This window comes from Polyodon spathula, chromosome 7 (assembly GCF_017654505.1).
Source record: "Polyodon spathula isolate WHYD16114869_AA chromosome 7, ASM1765450v1, whole genome shotgun sequence".
In the NCBI taxonomy this organism is placed as follows: domain Eukaryota; kingdom Metazoa; phylum Chordata; class Actinopteri; order Acipenseriformes; family Polyodontidae; genus Polyodon; species Polyodon spathula.
The window spans coordinates 44,510,138-44,534,963 of NC_054540.1; the positions used below are offsets into that span (position 1 = coordinate 44,510,138).

At 39.5% G+C, this 24,826-nt stretch overlaps 1 protein-coding gene across 1 annotated transcript in view; it reads right to left on the bottom strand.

Annotated features, from left to right (window-relative positions):
* Positions 1 to 24,826, bottom strand: part of LOC121318647 (AMME syndrome candidate gene 1 protein-like) — a 102,221-nt gene that overhangs the window by 58,277 nt on the left and 19,118 nt on the right. The window lies entirely within an intron of this gene.

The following is a 24,826-nucleotide window of genomic DNA, read 5'->3' on the forward strand; positions in this document are numbered from 1 at the left end:
CCAACATCTTTCTCCCCCAATATCAAATCAATACTAGTATCGCAATGGTTCACTCCACCCTGGGAATGCAGCTGCGTAAACATGTGCTGCACCAAGTCTAGTGTGGATGCAGATATTGCTTTAACTGCCTGTACTTTGTCAAAAACAGTATTTCAGGATCTGCTGTGAAAACAAACCGTAGCAAGCCTGGCCTTGTGGTCTCTCCTTTTACTGTAAAATACCTGAGCCTAGTGTGAAAAATAGTGTTCATGTAACATGGCAGCTAACTGCAATGGGAGTAGCAGGTTTCTGATACGAGAGCCTAAGTTTTTAATCTTCCTGCCTCCCCATATCATCATCATCTTCATTACCTATTGACAGAAACAGACGCTATGTCATAACTGATCTCTAAACCACAGACATCTTGCTTTGGAAAGTTAAGGGGCAAGGTAAAGGAATAAGTGTCGTTCGTAACAAGGCAAAAAATGTGTTTTCTTGGTAACTGTAAAGCTCTGTCAAACCATTCAAACTTACTAACTATTTTTGTCATTTCGATAGAAAAAAAATTTATAAAATCACAAAACTAAGGCTGTGCTCAAATGTTCGTTCGCTAGCCAGGGAGTCGAAGTCTGGACAGACGCCACTGATGAACTGTTTTTTTGGGGTTTTCTTCCCCGTTAACAGAAACCGTTTGACAATAATGAAGACTATAAATATCACACATTAAATGTCACTCGATCATTTGATTTGTACAATGTATATTATGTAAATAGAAGTTGCTGTATTAAAATCCGCTAACAAATCATTATTCGTAGTAACTCTATATGGTGTCGCTGCCGTGCACGGCTGCAGTGCTTCAGTAAAGCAAGTACCAAATACCTTGTGTACAAGACAGTGTAAGAGAAGTGTTATAGTAGAATGTTTGAAACATACAAAATATACAATAACACTAATAAATTTTAATATCGGAAACTGACACCTTCGTCCCTCCCCCCCACCAGCTCATGTTATCCAGAAGCAAACCTTTAATTTGTTCATTCTCCATCTCAACATCAAAGCGCTGTATAGTGTAAACTGTATTGGAAGACAATGTCTCGAAACCCCTCTGCTGTTTGGGATTTTTTTGTTAAATGCCCAGTCGACCCAAAAAAAAAAAAAAAAAAAAAAAAGTGAATGCAAACTGTGCAAGCGACCCATACAGGAAAGACAGGCAGGACAGAAGAGGAGGAGGGGTAGCGCTATACATAAGAAACAGTCTTGAAGCCCAGGTGTTAAACCTGGACAAAGAAAATAAAACCGAATCAATATGGGTCAGAATAACAGACAAAAATTCAAAAGGCATAATAATAGGAGCATGCTATAGACCGCCAGATTCAGACGGTGAGCACAATAATCTGTTATACAATGACATTAGAAATGTGTGTAGCAAAGGAGAAGCCATACTAATGGGGGATTTCAACTTCCCCCAAATAAAATGGGAAAACCCGGTGGGTAGCGCGAAGGATGAAATAGAAATGGTGGAAATGACAAATGACTGCTTCCTAACACAATTTGTCAAGGCACCCACTAGAGGGGAGGCATGCCTTGATTTAGTCTTTTCAAATAACGAAGATAGAATAACTAAAACAGAGGTCAGAGAACCACTGGCAAACTCAGACCACAACATGGTCTCATTTGAAGTGTTTTTTAAATCCCCAAAAGTAAAGACTAAAGCTAAGGTTTACAATTTTAGAAAAGCAAACTATGAAGGTATGAAACAGAGACTAACAGAAGTAGATTGGAGTAAAATAGAGAAAACACCCACAGAAGAAGGATGGTTGTTCTTCAAAAATGTAGTACTAGAGGCGCAAAACAATTATATCCCTAAAGTAGACAAATCTAAATGTAAAACTAAATTGCCAAAATGGTTTAATAGATCAATTAAAAAAAATATTCAGCGAAAAAAGGCACTTTACAGAGCATTAAAAAAGGACCAAAAAGAAAGTACGCAGAAAGAGTACACAGAACTGCAAACGCAAGTCAAAAAGGAAGTTAGAAAGGCCAAGAGAGAAATAGAAATAAACATTGCTAAGGGAGCTAAAACCAATTCCAAAATGTTTTTCCAATATTACAACAGCAAGAGAACATTCAAAGAGGAGATTAAATGTTTAAGAGATACAAATGGCAAAATCGTAGAGGAAGAAAAAAAAAATAGCAAATATGTTAAATGATTACTTTTCAAAGTTTTTACAAAGGAAGATACTGACAACATGCCCCACATGTCATCCAGTTCCTATCCAGTTTTAAATAACTTTAGCATAACTGAGGCAGAAGTGTTAAAGGGACTAGGAGCTCTTAAAATAAACAAATCCCCTGGGCCGGATGAGATCCTCCCAGTAGTACTCAAAGAAATGAAAGAAGTAATTTACAAACCGCTAACCAAGATCATGCAGCAGTCTCTTGACACAGGGGTGGTACGACAGACTGGAAAATTGCAAAGTAATACCGATCCACAAAAAGGGAAACAAAACTGAACCAGGTAACTACAGACCAGTAAGCCTGACTTCTATTATATGCAAACTTATGGAAACTATAATAAGATCCAAAATGGAAAATTACCTATATGGTAACAGGGTCCTGGGAGACAGTCAACATGGTTTTAGGAAAGGGAGATCGTGCCTAACTAACTTGCTTGATTTTTTTGAGGATGCAACATCGATAATGGATAATTGCAAAGCATATGACATGGTTTATTTAGATTTCCAGAAAGCTTTTGACAAAGTCCCGCACAAAAGATTAATTCTCAAACTGAACGCAGTTGGGATTCAAGGAAACACATGTACATGGATTAGGGAGTGGTTAACATGTAGAAAACAGAAAGTACTGATTAGAGGAAAAACCTCAGAATGGAGTGTGGTAACCAGCGGTGTACCACAGGGATCAGTATTAGGTCCTCTGCTATTCCTAATCTACATTAATGATTTAGATTCTGGTTAGTAAGCAAACTTGTTAAATTTGCAGACGACACAAAAGTAGGAGGAGTGGCAAACACTGTTGCAGCAGCAAAGGTCATTCAAAATGATCTAGACAAGATTCAGAACTGGGCAGACACATGGCAAATGACATTTAATAGAGAAAAGTGTAAGGTACTGCACGCAGGAAATAAAAATGTACATTATAAATATCATATGGGAGATATTGAAATTGGAGAAGGAATCTATGAAAAAGACCTAGGAGTTTTTGTTGACTCAGAAATGTCTTCATCTAGACAATGTGGGGAAGCTATAAAAAAGGCTAACAAGATGCTCGGATACATTGTGAAAAGTGTTGAATTTAAATCAAGGGAAGTAATGTTAAAACTGTACAATGCACTAGTAAGACCTCATCTTGAATATTGTGTGCAGTTCTGGTCACCTCGCTATAAAAAAGATATTGCTGCTCTAGAAAGAGTGCAAAGAAGAGCGACCAGAATTATTCCGGGCTTAAAAGGCATGTCATATGCAGTCAGGCTAAAAGAATTGAATCTGTTCAGTCTTGAACAAAGAAGACTACGAGGCGACCTAATTCAAGCATTCAAAATTCTAAAAGGTATTGACAGTGTCGACCCAAGGGACTTTTTCAGCCTGAAAAAAGAAACAAGGACCAGGGGTCACAAATGGAGTTTAGAAAAAGGGGCATTCAGAACAGAAAATAGGAGACACTATATAGTGAGGGACAATTGTGAGGGTCTGGAATCAACTCCCCAGTAATGTTGTTGAAGCTGACACCCTGGGATCCTTCAAGAAGCTGCTTGATGAGATTTTGGGATGAATAAGATACTAACAACCAAATGAGCAAGATGGGCCGAATGGCCTCCTCTCGTTTGTAAACTTTCTTATGTTCTTATGTTCTTATATCATGGAGGTATAACCAATCTCTAGGGTCACTTTGACAAGCGTAAACTCAGATTATTATTAGTATTTGTTGGAAAACATGGATCGAGAATTGATTAGCATGTAGACTGGCAGAGCTATACTGGTGTTCTTTTCTGAAAAGAGACTAATATTGCAGATAGCAGACTGTTTGTTCAAATTGCGTGTACTGCTAACAACTGATAGAGCCCTTGCGTCTACAAGCTTCTTGCCCAGCATTGACTGCAAGCTAACGAGATAATGCTGTGGACCAGAAGGGGCCAGGCTCTAAGACTTTTGGAATATAAAGCATAAAGGGGCTAAAAGGCTCCCAGGGACTGGCGTTGGACCCAAAGGTTCTCAGACAGAGCCAAAGAGATAATGCCACTGGAATCAAAGGGTCTCAAGAAGACCTTTTGGGTACCAAGGGTCTGAAGAATGCGCTGAGTTCAGAGATCATCACAAAAGACTACACACACACACACACACACACACACACAATAAATTAATATTTTCAGTAGTAGTAAAATGTGACTGATAACCTGCTTGGAACAGTGACTTAAATAAAGCTTTGCTTTGCCTAAGTCTGTTGCAGTTGTGCAATGGAAGCTTACTGTATGTATCGCTAACATCTTCAAATTACGTGTAAATAAACAACATGCATTTTTATTTAATTAATAAACATGACTACTTTTCTATATAACATATTTTTAAACTGCATGTGAATGTTTTATTCCATTTATACAGATTACCCGTAAAATAGGACTTTCAATCAAATATAAACAAGCAGCTATGGTGACGTCACCAGTAAATTATGCAAAGGTGTACCATTAAAGGTTCGAACCTTCCTTCAGTAATGTGTTCCAAACCTTCGAAGGTCAAAACGTACCCTTCATTGCAGCCCTACACAAAACTGAGCATGTGTTTAATAAAATGTTCAATCTGTATTGCACTTAATGAGCAATAACATTATATAATGGTGTGTATACACTGAGCGAAAAACCAATGGCGGGGCAGTTTGTCTTTTTAGTTAAAAGATCAATAAAAGGCCAGGGCTGATGCGATTTTACAAATTTTAAACTACAGTGGAGTTTAGCTCCACCAACAATGAGCTCTACTGAAGACAGCCCACAGTTTACAACACATTTACTATACTCAGCAACACTGACATTTTGGAGGTTATGCAGGAGGAGGTAGAGTTCAAGGTAACCCAATTAATTACAGTTTTCACATTGAAAATAGTGTAGTGCTGGAGATAGTGTATACAGCAAGTACCAGACACACCCCCCGAATCCTACAGCAAGTTCCAGACACACACCCCCACACCCCAAATCCAACAGCAAGTACCAGACAAACACACACCCTGAATCCAACAGCAAGTTCCAGACAAACACACACCCTGAATCCAACAGCAAGTTCCAGACAAACACACACCCTGAATCCAACAGCAAGTTCCAGACAAACACACACCCTGAATCCAACAGCAAGTTCCAGACAAACACACACCCTGAATCCAACAGCAAGCTCCAGACAAACACACACCCTGAATCCAACAGCAAGTTCCAGACAAACACACACCCTGAATCCAACAGCAAGTTCCAGACAAACACACACCCTGAATCCAACAGCAAGTTCCAGACAAACACACACCCTGAATCCAACAGCAAGTTCCAGACACACACCCCCACACCCCAAATCCAACAGCAAGTTCCAGACAAACACACACCCTGAATCCAACAGCAAGTACCAGACAAACACACACCCTGAATCCAACAGCAAGTACCAGACAAACACACACCCTGAATCCAACAGCAAGTTCCAGACAAACACACACCCTGAATCCAACAGCAAGTTCCAGACAAACACACACCCTGAATCCAACAGCAAGTTCCAGACACACACCCCCACACCCTGAATCCAACAGCAAGTTCCAGACAAACACACACCCTGAATCCAACAGCAAGTTCCAGACAAACACACACCCTGAATCCAACAGCAAGTTCCAGACAAACACACACCCTGAATCCAACAGCAAGTTCCAGACAAACACACACCCTGAATCCAACAGCAAGTTCCAGACAAACACACACCCTGAATCCAACAGCAAGTTCCAGACAAACACACACCCTGAATCCAACAGCAAGTTCCAGACAAACACACACCCTGAATCCAACAGCAAGTTCCAGACAAACACACACCCTGAATCCAACAGCAAGTTCCAGACAAACACACACCCTGAATCCAACAGCAAGTTCCAGACAAACACACACCCTGAATCCAACAGCAAGTACCAGACAAACACACACCCTGAATCCAACAGCAAGTACCAGACAAACACACACCCTGAATCCAACAGCAAGTTCCAGACAAACACACACCCTGAATCCAACAGCAAGTACCAGACACACACCCCCACACCCCGAATCCAACAGCAAGTTCCAGACACACCCCCCAACACCCCAAATCCAACAGCAAGTTCCAGACAAACACACACCCTGAATCCAACAGCAAGTACCAGACAAACACACACCCTGAATCCAACAGCAAGTACCAGACACACACCGCAAGTACCGCCTTCAGGAGATCCCAAAATTATTTGGAGACAATTACTGTAAAACTAGAAACATCTGCAATTTTGTGAACAAAAACAAAGCCAAGCCGGGACAGAATGCAAGAGGAACGACATATCAGATTGAATGCTTTCAAAGCATGAAGTAAAATGGATCAACAGCTGTGCATGTACCATGTCCAAAGGTTAAAACAATGTGGCACTGAAACAGGCACCACCTGGAATGGAGCTTTCTGAAGAGACTCACAGAAGCCGTTTTTCTAATATTAATAAAATAACTAAAAAGTGGAGACCGTGCTTATACACAATGTCCTCAAGGTACATTGAAGTCTTTCAGGTTATGAGTTACATTGGTCTCGAGTGATTTGTTTATTTTATTTCTGTGTGAATATAGTTTTGGTTCTCAAATATCTTAACTTCTCTCAAATATTTGTCAAAGAATTGCACTGGAAGGATTAAAGAACTATCAGGTACTTGGTTTTAGGAAAATACAACATTTTATTCCAAAGGAATAAGCAATACAAGTGTGAAATGCAGTTCAAAGCCCAACTGTGGCAAATGTGAATTTTCCACAGAGAGCTACAGAAGGTGAGAGCACCATTTCACTTGTGAATGGAACTGGATTTAAAACTAGAGGTCAGTACAAATCTGGAACAGGGCACCCTTTCTAAAAAACAGCCGGGTTTCCTCAGGGTAATTTCAAGTGCACCAGTTCTTCCCTCAATAGCCAAATAGCTAAACAAGACAGCACTGTGGTTAAACTGAAAGATTACAAGCAACTCTTAAATACTTTCCAAGATGTACAGCTCTGTAATTCCATGGGGTTGCCTTTCCAAGACACTGCAGTATTGCACATGGAAGCCAGTGCTCAGCGGGGGAGATTATTCAGTGTGGAAACTCAAAGAGGTTCAAATAATGTCCCCAAGCTGCCAATCACTGCTGACAAAGTGCAAATGTTGTATGTGAAAGAAAGGCTTCATTTTATAGCTCTACAAAAATCAAGTAGTTTGTTGTTGGAAAGCCAATATACAAAACTCATGCATGAAAACAGCCCAACTGTACGACACTTTAATCCAGCACCTCCAAAACACTCCCTGACAAACACGATTTCCATTTATACCAAGGAGACCGCGTTAGGTAGGCATAAACGTTCTACTAAACGTCAAGAAAAAGGGCCATTCTAGGTCATTCTTGGACCAACATGGTTTAACCTTTTGTGACATCATCAAAAAGATGTAAAAGCACAAGTCTAGGGTTGTTTTTTCTCCAGAAAAAGCTAAGAAAACCTTTCAATGGCCGAATGAAACAAAGAAAAAAATCACTATAGAGATAACGCAGACAAAAAGGATGTAGCTGTTTCCGCACCCAGCTCTCAAAGAATATCACTAACATTTGCAGAGCTTTTTGGGGGAGATGTTATAGTAATAAAATCATGATTTGGATCGCATTATTGAGGAGTTTGGTGATAAAACAAGTGATCAGGAGAGGAGTTATCAGTATGCACGTCCATAAAGAGGTATGTGAAAACTAAAGCGAACAAGGGGTGGAGCTTGGCTATAGATAGTCCTTTTGCGATTCAATGCCTTTTAAAACCTGTTTTACTCTGACTATTTTAAAACAGTGTGTAAAATAAACAGTATGTGTGAACATAAATTGGACCTGACAAGCGCTGAATAAATGGACTGCAAAGGGTTAAATATCTACACAACCCACAGTGGTCATGCTGTTAGGTGCTTTCCATAGTAAAACATTTACAAATGTTTAACAAAACATGCAAGCCTCTCTGCTACATTACTCTTCTGCCCCCCTGCTTCACAGCTCTGTGTTGCATCCTATAAATAGACATTTAATTCAAGAAATCCCTGTCTGTTTGTAAGCTGAGACACAAGCCAATGGCCTTGCTGCTGTTCTGCCAATTGATAATGAACAGAAAAGGAATGCATCCCAGCCACAATACTATTCTGTTGTTACTATGGTCATCATTTGCATCTTGTGAGGAATCCAGTACTATTTTCTCCAATTATGAAATCAATGCAGTTTTAGTCAAAGATTATAAAAGACTTCCAGCAAGTCATCTATTTCAGAAGGGTTCTGATCTTCATACTTTTTTGCTGTTATATGGAAATTTATTAATGTAACCTAAACCAAGCTTCAAGTAATGTATGAAAAGCAAGAGGTCTTGTTGCTTTTATTTGCACCACTGTAACTACTGTCCCTTCTGAAACAGGTTTTGTATAGAGATGTAGCAGAGGGGTCTGAAATTACAGTTGCTCACCCCTACTGGTCGCCTAAAACCTTATCACTCCAGAAATGCTAGTGGTTGAAAAATGTCATTAGTTAATAATTTTTGATCATGTCATGTCATTTTTTTTTAACTGAATCTGTTCAATCAGACTCTTGGAAAAGTGTTGATTAAGTTGATTATGAGTTGATTGAGACTACGTCTGTTTCATTGATAATTTTTTTTAATTTATTTATTTTAATAAAAATATAAATAAATAATAAAAACAAGCCAGCACCTTATTTGTTATTTAAACCCAACACAATGAATTAAGAGGAAACATTTGTAAGAAAGGTTATAACATTTTAGCAACGAGTCAATAAGATTTAAAATCTGGGAAAAGCATTTTAACATAACTTGCTTTTTGTATTCGATTTGAATAAAAAATGAGTTACCTTTTTTCTTTTTATATTATCAATGAACCAATCAATCACAGTCTCATTCACATTACAGGAGAAAAAACAAAAGTGATCTTGTTAAATCAGCACTTTTCCCAAGAGTTTATTTAAGTACCTGAGTCAGCTCAATATAACTTTAAAAAAAAAAAAAAAGGACATCACGTGACCAAAAAAAACTAAACCGAAGAGCCCTACGTATCTGTTAGTGTGCAAGCGCATTATATATTGGTGGGTTAGGACCAGCGTTCCCGCTAAGCTTTTTTAGACACTGAGAAACTTGCCGTTTTGACTGAGAAAGGGTAAATTATCAGCGAGAAACCTTTGGACACACATTAACCCTTTCAATATATTTTTGTCGCATTATACTATTTTGAAACAATACTCCAACACAAGTATCTCAACAATTTTACAATTTACTTTAAATTTAAACAAGACATTTATCGTGGCTCTGGCTCTGATCCTATGCAGCTCTGTCGGTTGTTATCATAGATAGACCATGATTAACTTGTGGCCGGCAAAAAATTGCTTTACGCAACTGCATAAAACACTGGCATCTGCATTGCCTTCAATTGTAACCTTTAGGGCTACTAACTGTAGCTTATTGTTGCCATTTACAATAACAATAAATATGAAACAGTTTGGTGGAGGAAACAGTCCAGTAATGTTATGCGAGAGTAATCCTATGTACAGTACTCAACACATTAAGTTTAGCATTTTACTGGCACTATAATAATAACCAGGATAAAATATGAAACAGTGATAAAGACGTGTTGACTGACTCGCTGCTCTAAAACAGGTTCACTGCTATGTATTGCCCGATTGTAATTTAAATAGCGCCCCTTTTAATGTAAATGCATAATTAATCCCCTCAATTGGTTTCTTTCCAAATTCAGCAGTGTTATTTGCAAGATTTAAAAAGTCATGTCTCCGGACAGAATGTCTTTATGAAACCAGTGGTGTGTAGTGTAGTGACTACATCCTTTACAGCTAGAAAAATAGCTAAGAGCTCATTTCTTTGTCAGAATATATAAATTAAGAAACTGCCATGGTTTAAAATTGCTAATTATAGCTTCAATAAAAGGCAGGTAGCGTGGAAATAAATAAAACTAAATAATGAAATACGCAATTAATTTAGCTTACATTAGGAAAGCTCCGTCTTGAGCGCAGTACCTGACTGGCCAAAATTCAAAGAATGGCAGTCTCAGCCACACACGTAAACGTGGCAGGAAAAAAAGGAACAGATTGGTAATGCGTTTCCTTTTCATACTGAAATGTTTTCCCCTCTTTTCCGTCCTAGAAAAACAAATAAGGAGTGACGGACCGCGAAATGGGAGGGAGCGTCTTTGAGACAAGGCTGGGGTCTGGTGGGAGAGTGCTGCAATGTTAACAAATGGCAGTCGAAGGGAGTGGGAACGCAGTGCGACCGAGAGAGCAAGGTTACCGGACCGACTAGGGCAGAGGCTATTCCAGCCACTCTCAATGTCCCGGACCCATGGTACTCAAGCGCGGACCTAGTGTGGGGCCAACAGAATGACCCGTCACTGCTGCACGCTTGGGGGTAGGTCCGGTCCATTGAAGGTAAGGATGTTGAGGGCGCTGGGGCGCTAGTATATCCACATTTCAGTATAAAGGGGCAATTACTGTATAGGGTAAACCTAGCCGTGGGCACAGGACAGCCTGTAACACAATTGTTGGTTCCCCCGTCTTGTCGGACCGAAGTCATGAGGCTGGCGCATGATATCCCTTTTGTGGGGCACCTTGGAGCCGAGAAGACGAGGGAACGGATATTGGCTCGATTCTGTTGGCTCGGTCTTCATACTGATGTGTCAAAATATGTAGCCACATGCCCAGACTGCCAGCGAGTAGCACCGGGTCGAGTGTGCCCCGCCCCTTTGGCCCCACTGACGATTATTTCCACTCCTTTCGAGCGCATTGCAATGGACATAATGGGCCCGTTGCTACCTTCTGACTCTGGGTATACGCATATATTAGTAGTGGTGGATTATTCAAATCGATACCCGGAGGCAGTTCCATTGAGGTCCACTAGTGTAGCTGCAATAGCCACAGAGTTAATACAGATTATGGCTAGAGTAGGGATCCCCAAAAAGATTTTGACCGATCACGGGACCAATTTTCTGTTCAAGACGTTACAGCAGGTGTACAAAAATATTAAAAATACGTCCCATCAGGACGTCTGTTTATCATCCGCAATCGGACGGTTTGGTTGAACGCTTTAATCAGACCTTAAAGTCGATGCTGAGGCGATTCATAACACAGGAGCAGAAACATTGGGCATCTCTTCTTCCCTACCTCCTTTTTGCAGTGAGAGAAGTGCCGCAGAGTTCAACGGGGTTCTCCCCCTTTGAGCTCCTGTACGGCCAGCAGCCTCGCTGCATTCTCAACCTGCTGAGAGAGGGGTGGGAGGAGCACAAAGGCTCGTCTAAAAATGTAGTGAAGTAGGTGCTCCTACTACGAGATCGCCTGGATTTGGTTGGTCGTTTGGCCCAAGACAATCTCAGATCGGCTCAGCACTGACAACAGCAGCATTACAACAAAAATGCACGGAATCAAACCTTTTGACCAGAGGAAAAGGTAATGCTGCTACTTCCCTCATCCGAATCAAAACTGTGTGCTAAATGGCAGGGGCCGTATGAGGTGATTCGGGCTATAGGGAAAGTAAATTATGAAATTAGACAGCCCGATCGCCGAAATGAACGTGAAATTTATCATGTCAATTTGTTAAAGCCCTGGCAGGCATGGGAGGTCTTATTTATAGCCCCAGGCAATATAGCCCCTGTCCAGAGACTGCGAGCACAAGAGCGATTTCTATGGGGGAACAATTGGTTCTGGATCAGCAAAGAGAGCTGCGAAAGCTTATTAAGGAGTTCAGTGATGTTTTTTTCTGACGTGCCCGGCAGAAAAAACTGAGTTGAATATGACATTATCTCTCCACCAGGTGTCACAGTGCGAGAGAGGCCGTACCAGATCCCGGAAAGTCGACGAAGTGGTGTTCGCAAAGAGGTATGGGATATGCTCGAGCTCGGGGTGATTGAGCCTTCCAGGAGCGAGTGGTGCAGTTCGATCATCAGAGTGGCTAAGAAAGACGGTACCAACCGCTTCTGCATGGATTTCAGAAAGGTGAACGCTATTGCTAAGTTGCGGGTCGACAAACTTTTAGACAGACTGGGAAAAGCAAGGTTTATTTCCACTCTGGACCTGATGAACGGATACTGGCAAATCCCTTTAACCCGCAGCTCCAGAGAGAAAACCGCATTTTCAACACCAGAAGGGCTGTTCCACTTTAAAACCATGCCATCTGGGCTACATGGTGAGCCCACTGCCTTTCAGAGACTGATGGACCAGGTTTTACGCCCACATCATGAATATGCAGCAGCATATATTGATGACGTGGTGATTTATAGCTCCACATGGCGAGAGCATTTGGCTAGGGTTACAGCCATTCTTCAGTCTTTAAGGGCAGCCCGGCTGACAGCTAACTTGAGGAAATGTGCGTTTGCCAAAACAGAGACTCAATAGTTGGGATTTTTAATGGGGAATGGAAGGGTGAGACCTGTAGTCACCAAAATCCAGGCTTTGGTTGATGCAGCGATCCCCAAAACCAAGACTCAGGTGAGGTAACTACTGGGCTTAGCCGGTTATTACCGCTGCTTCATCCCCGAGTATGCCACAGTGGTTAACCCGTTAGCCGACCTCACCAAAAAGAGTGCTCCAAATTTAATTAAATGGTCAGCTGAGTGTCAGGGGGTGTTTGATACTATTAAGCGTACACTTTGCCAGGCCCCCACTCTTATCACACCGGATTTCACCAAGAGATTCATCCTCCACACTAATGCATCGGATGTAGGTTTGGGTGCAGTCTTGTCCCAAAAAGTAGCTGGAGTAGAGCACCAATATTGTACCTGAGTAAAAAAATGTTACCTCAGGAACGCAACTACTCCATAGTCGAAAAAAAGTGTTCGCCATTTAATGGGCTACTCACTCTTTACGATACTACCTGCTGGGACACTCATTTGACCTGGTCACAGACCACGCCCCACTCATGTGGTTAAGCACAATGAAGGACAGCAATGCCCGGATAACTCAGTGGTATCTGGCATTGCAGCCCTTCATGTACCACATGCTACACTATGCGGGGAAAGACCACCAAAATGCGGATTACTTCTCCCGGGAGGGGGGAGTAATGGGGAAGGTAGATTTACCCGAGTGTTCCTTCGGCTCCACTCTGAGCAGTGTGATATGTGACAGAAATATGAGTTCTAGTGATAAATCTTCCTCCTGACCTGTGAGGGCGCTAAAGAATGAGAGAAGTATCTGGAAAGGCTGGCCTGACAGTTTGTTTCCGGGACAGGGAAGTGGGTCAGCCTGGAAAGAATCAAGACTCTGTTGCAAGACCGTATTGATCTGAAAGGTAAACGAGAGGCAGCTGCAAGTAATAAGGCAGCTGCAACCGTTTACCTAGATATCATGCGGGATTACATATAGGGGCCAGGGTAACGCTGATCTTTTCCTTCGTTTGGGTAAAAGCTCAGCAGAGAGAAGGACCCAGAGAGGAGCTCTCGTGCAGAAAGTAAAAAAGAGTGTGTATTGTGTTTGGTCTGTTTTGTAATTGTCTGCGTTTTGCACCACCAGACAGTTAACTCACCTATCCGGAGCTGTCGACCAGGGTCAGCACGATCCGGATCACCACTGCACAGAGCAGTCACAAAATTCCCGTGTCTGCACTCACCCAGGACTGGTGACTGTTTTTTTGTTCGGGACTGTGCCCTACTTTGTTATCCCCGCGCTTTACACATTGTTGTGTATAGCTGGGGATTTATTATTTTACGGTCACCAGACCTGGATTATAAATAAAAGCACCTTTGCACAGGAAACTGTTGTCTGCCTGTCACTCCTGCATCGCATCACCGCTACACCAGTTCCCCTCCACTAGCCACTTTGCCACACCGTCTTATTTGCTTTCTTATTCTCTACGTGTACTGGCATTATGATATTTTATGGTACAGACTTGCATATGATAACGCGAATTACAGCAAAAAACTAAGAATACTATCGCACCATCCTCATAGATAATCAGATTTCTTTTAGCTCTGTCTTACTAAAACATTGCTTTTTTTCTTCGTTGGTGCAGCCGCCATGTTGAGTCTCAGCACAGACATGGTGTGAAGTCATGAGATGAATAAACTTGCAAAAAAAAATTATATAATGGACATGGTATGTCTTGTTCAATTACTATACACTTAAATGTGTATTTTCAACGAATGAGCTAATTTTTACCAGTTTCAAAACGCTAGAGATGATTTCTGAAATGGTCGTTTTTTAAAAGGAAATAAAACAAACACTGTCAAAGTGTGAGTATTGTCATTTTTATTTATGTTTACCGGAGTATTGATACCTCTAAATAATGCAGGAAGATTGTGCTTCACCGATTTTAGTATTCAATAATATGACGAGTTAAAAACTGTAAAGCAAAACTCTCTACTGGCAGAATCGACAGATGCCTGCTTTGCCCACCCTGTAGATTCGCTAGTGCCCGAGCAAGCTCTGCACTAATGTGACATGCATTTATACAGAGGGAAATCAGAGAATCAGCTGCAAGACACATAAATATGCTTAATGCTTTGTAGGAATGGTCTCAAAATATTAGGTTTACCTTGAGAGGCTGGAGTCTCGATTGAGGTTGTTGCCAGTTACTGTGAAGAATGTACTCATTTTAGGGAACGCTGTCTAGAACCAAATAGAAATTGTTATCTGAGGTTTTTTTTGTATTGTCTTGTCTACTGATCCCAAAATGCAGTGATGTTTGAAGGTGGCGTCTCCTACTTTTTAAACAATTGTACTGAGTTTACATACATTTAGCCATTGTTACTGTAGTCACAATAGCTGTGGAGGTAGAGTAGTGGAGGTATTGTAGGTAGGTAGTTCACAAGAGTAATCTAGTAGGCAGAAAATTTTGTGGAATACAGCTTTAAGTAACAAACTATAAAACTCTGCATCTGTTTCAGTTTAAAGTCCACTCAAGATTGAACAGCTCTCCAGCCCATGATTTTATACTTGCACAATATTAAACTCACCTTAATGCAACACATCACATAGCAGGATATGTAACCATTACTGTTCCCTTATGCATTTAATTAAATAGCAGAAACAATACAGACAAGACTATGGATTTCATTTAAAATCTCCAACATACTAAAATCTACAAAATTAGGATATTACCATTTTACAATTCCAAAAGGCTTGATTTAAAAAGACCACCAAGACCTCTCCCCCAACCCCAAAAATTAAAGCTTTAAAAAACTACAGTAAGCCACAAAAACATGAATATTTCCATCAGGACTCTCCATGTAGGATCTTAAACAAAAATAACCAGTTAATCCAGATTGAGAGCATTTTGCTAATCGCACTTACTAACACGACAAGGATGATGAAAGCAAAAAACCAGTTCCTCTGCCAGGAGATTCTTACTAAACCTTCAGCTCTCAACCAACTGATGTCTGTGCAGCCATCATTAAAGGTGGCATGCAGTGCACGGTTTCTAGAAAACAGTTGCATATTTTAGCAGACTGTTACCTGGAAGTCCTGAAAGTATCTGCTCAGTAGGGATTTTCTGCAATAAAGATACATACAGTGGCTCTCAAATGTATTCACCCTCCTTGGACTTTTCCACATTTTATTGTGTTACAACATGGAATCAGAATGGATTTAATTAGGAGTTTTTGCCACTGATCAACACAAAAAAGTCCATAATGTCAAAGTGAAAAATAAAATCTACAAATTGTTTTAAATTAATTACAAATACAAAACAGAAAATAATTGATTGCATAAGTATTCACCCCCTTGAGTCAATATTTGGTACAGGCACCTTTGGCAGCAATTACAGCCATGAGTCTATTTGGATAATTCTCTACCAGCTTTGCACATCTGGACACTGCAATTTTTGCCCATTTTTCTTTGCAAAATTGCTCAAGCTTCATCAAGTTGGATGGGGACCTTTGGTGAACAGCAATTTTCAACTCCTTCCACATATTCTCAATTTGACTGAAGTCTGGACTTTGGACTGGGCCACTCCAGGACATTAACCTTTTTGTTTTTAAGCCACGTCAATGTGGCTTTTACTGTATGTTTGGGGTCACTGTCCTGCTGGAAGATGAATCTTCTCCCAAGTCCCAGGTCTCTTGCAGACTTTAGCAGGTTTTCCTCCAGGATTTCTCTGTACTTTGCTGCATCCATTCTGCCCTATCTTAACAAGCTTTCCAGGCCCTGACGCAGAGAAGCATTCCCATAGCATGATGCTGCCACCACCATGCTTCATGCTAGGGATGGTGTGCGGTGTTAGGCTTGCGCCAAACATAGCACTTACTTTACTGTGCTCCGGGGGATATCCTACCCCTGATTGGTGCTTTTGAAGAACCTTATTCCGGATTTGCTTTGAATATTCCTTCGTCTTCATGATGTTGTTTTTGTTAGGAAATGTACTTTTTGTGTTGATAAGTGGCAAAAACTAATTAAATCCATTTTGATTCCATGTTGTAACACAAAATGTGAAAAGTCCAAGAGGGTGGATACTTTTGAGTCACTGTAAATAAAATTCACAGTAAGAAAAATTGAAAAGATAAATAAAATGCACATCACGGTTACACAATTATGAACAGACAGGCATTTTCACATATCTGCAGGTTCTGATATGAATGTCCTTACCAAGTTACACCACAATTAGATATTGGAGCGGAGGCTAGGTATACAGGTACCTGTTGCAGGGACAGCACAGGCAGCAAGCAGCAGGACCACACCTGTTCCGTTGAGTTGAACCCACCTTTACGGACCGGGAACAAAGCGGAAACAGCACAGATGGCTTAAATATGATGAAGTAGTGAAGCATTACCCAGGATCATGGGTAGGGGGTTGGGCAGGGCAGCAGCAGCTTTCACAAAATGTTTTAGGATCACAAAACAAAGGAATGAGTCACAATAAGCCTGCATACGATGCTTACAAGCCTGTACCGAGGTATGTTACTGATGCAAATTTTGGCATTTTGCAGCCCTACAGGATGTACAACATTTTGTTCCAGTATTTTCTTTAAAAGGTTGTTTTGAGTTTTGGTATCGAATGTCTTAGTTTAGCTTTGCTACAGTAGTGTTTTGCAAAATAAGAAAAGGTCTTTGTTGCTCATATTTTGTAAATGATACAAACTTTTCACAATACATAAAGCTCATTCTCTTCTCACATTATAGACTAGGTGTTAATTAGACAATACTGGCACAATGCAACATTACGCAACTTCATAATTTTAAATTTGGGTGGTGTCAACTAAATTATTCCACAGCAAGTATCCAACCCTTTCAACAGCCTATACCCAGTCATGCAATACAGGACTGTGACAGAGAACGAATGACTCTTGGTGTTGGATCTTCCCCCTGACCTGCAAGGGTGCTGTGTAAACAGAACAGAGTTCCTTGGACTAGTCAGTCTGACAATTTATTTCTACGGTTTGGTGGAAGTCGGCCATCTAGAAAGAGGGCAAAGCTATGGTATACTAAACCACTGATCCCGAAGATTAACAGCGTGGCATCCGCGGATTGAGGAGCAGATGTGCTAGTTAATCAAGGTCGACAGTATAAAAGAGGGGACGTAGCTAGCAATCCGTTCCTTAGTATGGTTACGCTGAAACCGAGAGGACCTGTGTATTTATAAAAGAACCATGAGTTTTGTTGTTTTGTCTGTGTGTCCAATTCATTGTTCACATAGACTAGACTGCTAACACGATCCAGAGCTATCGCCCATGGCCAGCACCAAAACCCAAACATTTCACCACTTGTTCGCCAATAATAACACGTATTGTATTGTACTTCACCACATGCACTAACAGCACTCACTCCGGACTTGTGAACGTGTGTGCGTCTATTTGTGTGTTCACTAACTGTGCTTATTATTTACGGGACTGCAACCCTTTTTCATTAGAATTGCTCTGCATTGCAAACTCCTTGTTATTTTCTGTTTGGTCAACAGACCATTGTATTATAAAATAGAACAAACCATTTCACCTATATCTGTTGTCTATTTGTTATTGGATTCCTGCACCTGCACTTCACCTGCTCTACGCATGACAACTTTGCCACAGGGATAAGTAATAATAACTTAACTGATTGACTGAGAAAAGCACAGTTTAATTGTTCCACTAAAGCCGTCTGAAGAATTTTTAAAATAAATCCAGCAACAAACAAGATTGCATCAGGTGGAGAATATGCCTCAACAATCATGAGAAATTGTTCTTCTCATTTAACATTAATATAAAAATGCATAATTTTGGAGACTGCTCATGTTAACATTTCGTTCTATCAAATGGTTACTAAAAATGATGTATCCTTTTCAAACTTGAGACTCCTTCAAACAAAGCCAATCCATTTCCTTAATTAACACAAATAGAATCCAGAGACTGCACACTCCAATTCATCCACAATCCTGTTTTAATACAGAGTCTGGACATTACTGTACATCACAAGTCAGTCAGTATTCCTCCACTTCTAAAGACTGTCTTCATAAAACACAAAGATATAGAAGCATATGTTTAATTATTAAGTAATTAACTTAAAACGGTAATACACTGGAAAGATGTCCAATCAACCTGTTTGAAGGACAACGCTCATTTTCCTGCGCAATAAAACCCTCTTAATGTGATCCTGTGTGTTATTCTGCAGGGATCTGGCCCTGGTGTACAAGGAGGCTCATTCCTGCATGTTACTCTGCAGGGATCCGACCCTGAAAAAAGCAATACTGATAACATGCATCATCTCACATTTTAAATATTCTAATAAACTTTACTGTGAGCATGTGACTGCGGAGTTCTGCGTTTGTTTTCGTTGTTAGATATATATATATATATATATATATATATATATATATATATATATATATATATATATATATATATAGATCCTCCAAACTCAAGGTTTGTTACCCCCTTTAATTCAGGACCCAGGACACATAAATTGATTTTTTTAGCGCTTACGCGCACTTTTAATAAACACAAACAGAAATAAACAAAACAAACCCCTAGCTCTTTCTTGAGCACTAACTACAACACACAGGAACCTAACTAACACAGGACAGCTAGGCTGTTTACCTGTAACACACATTGACAAAACACAACACACAAAAAAGGCTCTCACACTACCCTTTTTTTTTTTTTTTTTTTTTTTTTTTTTTTTAACTACGATTGAGCACACCTTCAAATTGGGCTCCTCACACACCAGAAGCCCTGAACAAACTGACTGCTTTCTTTAAATACCCTGCACCTGGCTCTAACTGACAATACACACCAGGTGCAGGGGATAACTAATAATTAAACAATGAACCCACTAAACACCCAAATGTGCATTCTCACATGTTTTAGGCAGGGAAGGATTTTAAACCCCTCCCTGCCATATTACTATATGGTTGCACCATTAAAATATGTAACTTACACTTGATCACACATGTGCTTGCAAAAATAAGTGGAAAACCCATTTGTCACTGTTGTTCCATAGTTAAGGAAAATACAACAAACGTTTTATCCACTTATTGCAAGTAAAACTGGACATGTACTGTGTCCCACATTTTATATTTTAAAACCTACACACTATATGAAAATCTATCTATGGGAAACTGAAGTCATACTAAAGGATTATTGTAAAATTGTGGAACTTTGGATTTTTGTCTGAAGACCTTGAAATAAAAAAAAGACTGAATATCTCAAAACTGTTTTGAATACACATTACTGTTCTTCGTCTGAACGATTTATTTATTTAATCCAGCTTGTTATGCTACGTTCCTGCTAGACGCTCGTAGCCACAAGCGAAATGTTTTCTTTTGTAGCTCAACTATTTTTCCCAAAATTTGCCTCGGTGGCAAAGGCTTTTAATATGTACTTGTGTAAGACTATCAACACATTCAACGTGTGCTGGTAGATGAGTCAATACAGACTGTTTAGTTTGACTTCATTTTGCCTTCTTTTGCTCTTCAGCTTGATCACGTAACATATGCATGGCACAAACGGGAGGACAGAGGCTCTAATAGAAACAATCAGCGGACAGAGCTGCTTGTAATAAACAAACAAAACAAAACAAAAAAAACCCCACATGGCATAAAAACGGAAAAAAAAAAAAATTCTACAACAAATTGTACAGACCAATTACCAGAATCATGTTCTAAGTGATGCAACCCAAGGAATACCAGTCACCCATGTACACAACTAAAATATGACTGTAAAACTAGGCACAGTGAGGTAAAAGAAAATTCACAGACAGCAAGCCAGAAACACGCAGCTTCAAGATCGCTGCTAAGTGTTTTTTGTTTTTTTTCGTCTTTAAAATGTGTTGAAACATATTTTGGAAAATAGTAACAAAGTGATTCGAAGGAGGAATAATTTAAAATAATAAACATTTATTTTTTTTAAAAAAAGAAGGATTCGTCTCACTATGATTTACTGAGTTTTAATGTGCAATATTTTACTGTTAGTAGTTGCAGATGAATGAACAGGATAAAAAAAATATTTTAACCACAGTAGTGGCTGTACAATCCTACCAATATTATTAATCACATTAATACAATCTAACAAGAGCCATGGTTGGTCAGGGAGGCATTAATATTGTAGCGTTCCGGGGTAAAAAGAGAGGCGGACAACCACAGCAAAAAAACATTGACAAAAAACGGAACAGCGACACAAAACCAAATAACACATACCACAAATAGTCCACATCGCTACAGTATTAACACACTATAAGACTGTGTACTGGCACAATTTTGCTTTGCCGTTCTGTAGTGGAAAGAAAACCACGTCAAGTACAAATAATGTAAAGGATTATGCAGTAATATCTCTGCAAACCTATTCAGAATTTAGGAAATCTAAGTTTTTTTTTTATTGTTTTATTTTCACGTGGGACTAAGTTTGCCATTTATTAAATTGGAATCAGAGTTATAAAGCAAATTAAATACAATATTTGTGTGTATTGTAAAAAAAGTAGGGTCTGGCACTATGTCAAATATCTACGTCTTTTTGCCTTACTGAAACAGTATGTTTAACTTGTTTACAGTTTTAAGTGGCTGAAGTTTTTCCAGTGTGGCTAAAAAATGTTGTTACTTTAGTACTTTAGTATAATAAGACCTGCAAAGGTGCATCAGAGGCGCACCCAGATCTAGTCTCGTCTGTCAACAGGGGGAATGTGCTAATAAAGTTCAGTGAAATTCAACCCCATCTCCATGTCGCATACATTACACGCACCAAACTAAAGAACATGCTGTCACAACCAACCCATTGAAGAGTACCGAGAGCTGAAACAGGTATTTTAAGCAAAGAAATTTCTCACATAAAATGAATAAATCAACAATGTTGCACAGGATTATTTTTTTGGCAGTTATGCAAACTGAAAACCCAGCGTAGCGGCCTGATTACAGCCTCATTTTTCCAGGCAGCAACATAGCGGCCAGTTACGCTCAACAGCGCTGGCGAGAACCCTGATATATATATATATATATATATATATATATATATATATATATATATATATATACACACACACACACACACACACACACACACACACATATATATATATATATATATATATATATATACACAGCTCTGGAAAAAATTAAGAGACCACTGCAAAATTATCAGTTTCTCTGGTTTTACTATTTATAGGTATGTGTTTGTTTTATTCTATAAACTTCTGATAACATTTCTCCCAAATTCCAAATAAAAATATTGTCATTTAGAGCATTTATTTGCAGAAAATGACAACTGGTCAAAATGACAAAAAAGATGCAGTGTTGTCAGACCTCGAATAATGCAAAGAAAATAAGTTCATATTCATTTTTAAACAACACAATACTAATGTTTTAACTTAGGAAGAGTTCAGAAATCAATATTTGGTGGAATAACCCTGATTTTCAAGCACAGCTTTCATGCGTCTTGGCATGCTCTCCACGAGTCTTTCACATTGATGTTGGGTGACTTTATGCCACTCCTGGTGCAAAAATTCAAGCAGCTCTGCTTTGGATGGTCACAAGCCATCAAACATCTTCCTCTTGATCACATTCCAGAGGTTTTCAATGGGGTTCAGGTCTGGAGATTGGGCTGGCCATGACAGGGTCTTGATCTGGTGGTCCTCCATCCACACTTTGACTGACCTGGCTGTGTGGCATGGAGCATTGTCCTGCTAGAAAAACCAATCCTCAGAGTTGGGGAACATTGTCAGCGCAGAAGGAAAAGTTTTCTTCCGGGACAACCTTGTACTTGGCTTGACTCATGCGTCCTTCACAAAGACAAATCTGCCAGATTTCAGCCTTGCTGAAGCACCCCCAGATCATCACCGATCCTCCACCACATTTCACAGTGGGTGCAAGACACTGTGACTTGTAGGCCTCTCCAGGTCTCCGTCTAACCATTAGACGACTAGGTGTTGGACAAAGCTTAAAATTGGACTCATCAGAGAAGATGACCTTACTCCAGTCCTCTACGGTCCAATCCTTATGGTCTTTTGCAAACCTCAGCCTGGCTCTTCTTTGCTTCTCATTGATGAAGGGCTTTTTTCTAGCTTTGCACGACTTCAGCCCTGCCCCTAGGAGCCTGCACTTCACCCCAGCTGCCGTTTGCCATTCTTTTTGTAGGTCACTTGATGTCATCCTATGGTTGCTGAGTGACATTTGAATGAGTTGGCGGTCATCCCCGTCAGTGGAGAGTCGTTTTCGCCCTCTGCCGGTCTATAGCTTTGTTGTCCCCAATGTGTTCTGCTTGACCGCCGTCTTTGAAATTTTAAGGATGGAAGAAACCCGACACTCACTGTATCCCTCTGCCAGTAAAGCCAGAATTGAACCCTTTTTTTCCTCGCTCAAAACTTTCCTTTTCAACTCTTTGGGCATGGTCAATAGTTATTTTTTGATTCCAATTACTTTTGAGGTACTACTAGCACTGTTTTGCCATCCAGCTGGTCCTATTGCAAGAGGATAGTGATGACCACAGGAGTGGTTTTTATACTTTTCCTCGTTAAATAAGATTTGGTTCAGGTGATCCCCTAATCAGTACCTCATTCAGTAGAATGAGGAGTGCCTGTGTTGGAATTCAACAGACAATGGAAAGGAATGGCTACAATACATGTAGAGATGCTGATTTAAGAAAAATTTGCAGTGGTCTCAATTTTTTCCAGAGCTGTATGTATATATATATATATATATATATATATATATATATATATATATATATATATATATATATATATATATATATATATACACACACACACACACATATATATATATATATATATATATATATATATATATATATATATATATATATATATATATATATACATACATACATACATACATACATATACACAATGTTAAGTATTTTCTTTTTGTTATGTATTCATCTCCAAGATGAATCTATACATTGTATTCTATGACCTGAGGGATCTTGCAATACTAACTAGAAATTTTATTATGCAAAAAGGGCAAGGCCAAAATGACCTTCAGTTCAGCAAATTTCTAGAGCGCACCAAGGCCATATACACTATGTCTTTAAACTGGCTTAAAAGTGCTAAATACGGTCAGCGTCTAAACTATGCAGCTTTTAATACTGTACTCAAGACCACCTCAGTCTTTTTATTCCCATTTATATTTCATCTATTGTAGTCCCATTTATTCAGAAAATGCAATTTTGTCAACCAGCAGCCTAGACAGGGCTTCAGACTACCTTTCTGCATTAGGAGCCAATGGCTCTAAGGCCAAAAAAAATTGGTCAGCACATGGGTGCTTTAGGAGCAAGTTGGTTGCTATCATATTTAACTGCTTAAATTACAACAACTTGTTAAGACAATAAAGTGATATTAAAACAGTAACTTATGTTCGTGCTTGCTTGTTGCCTCACTATGTTGAATATGTATTCTATGCAGCTGATGACTGCAATGAACTTGGCATTTTATATCTGAGATATAAGTGTTGTGTATGGAATTGCTGACCGCACCTCTAATTGTGTCCAGTGATAATGTGCAGCTCGCATGCTCAGTGTTAGTAGAGTACTGGTCTGAGAGAATGTAACACAACCAGCTCTTATGTTTTTTACTGTACATGTAACCATTTATTGTTTCAGTAAAAAAACAAGTTGAAGTTTCAGCAAGTTTGTTCTGTTATTTACAATATTAAATAGACCATAGTAAACACAATATTTTAAGATATTTCCAAACCATTCTTTCATTAGCTCAATCTGAATGCTAAGTTTTTTTGAATGGCAGGTTTTCTGCTGCAATCAGGTAACGCTGCAGAACATTTAATTTTTAATTACCTAAATGTTTGGGTTTTTTTCCCCCTCAGAAGTACATTTCCTAATTACAGTCCAAAGTATTTATATGTGTTCTGCTGTCACCATTCTTAGAATGGTCAGTTTGAAATAAATTCAGTTATTCTTGCAGCAGCTGACCCTGCTTTAGTACAAAGTCCATGCTACATTTACTGTTTTTAACATGGTAACGTCTTAAATTACCATGCCTGCTTCTTTGCTATTATCAGCTTGTCCTGTAACTAGGCAAGTTGCTTCGCAATTAAATCATCCTCAGACTCTTGAACAATGTAACCACATATATATGGGATAGATAGGGTGGCTAAAGAAGGTGTAACAAACTATACAAATCTGTTTGTATGTAAACTTTGTTTGTACAACTTTATTTAGGCACTC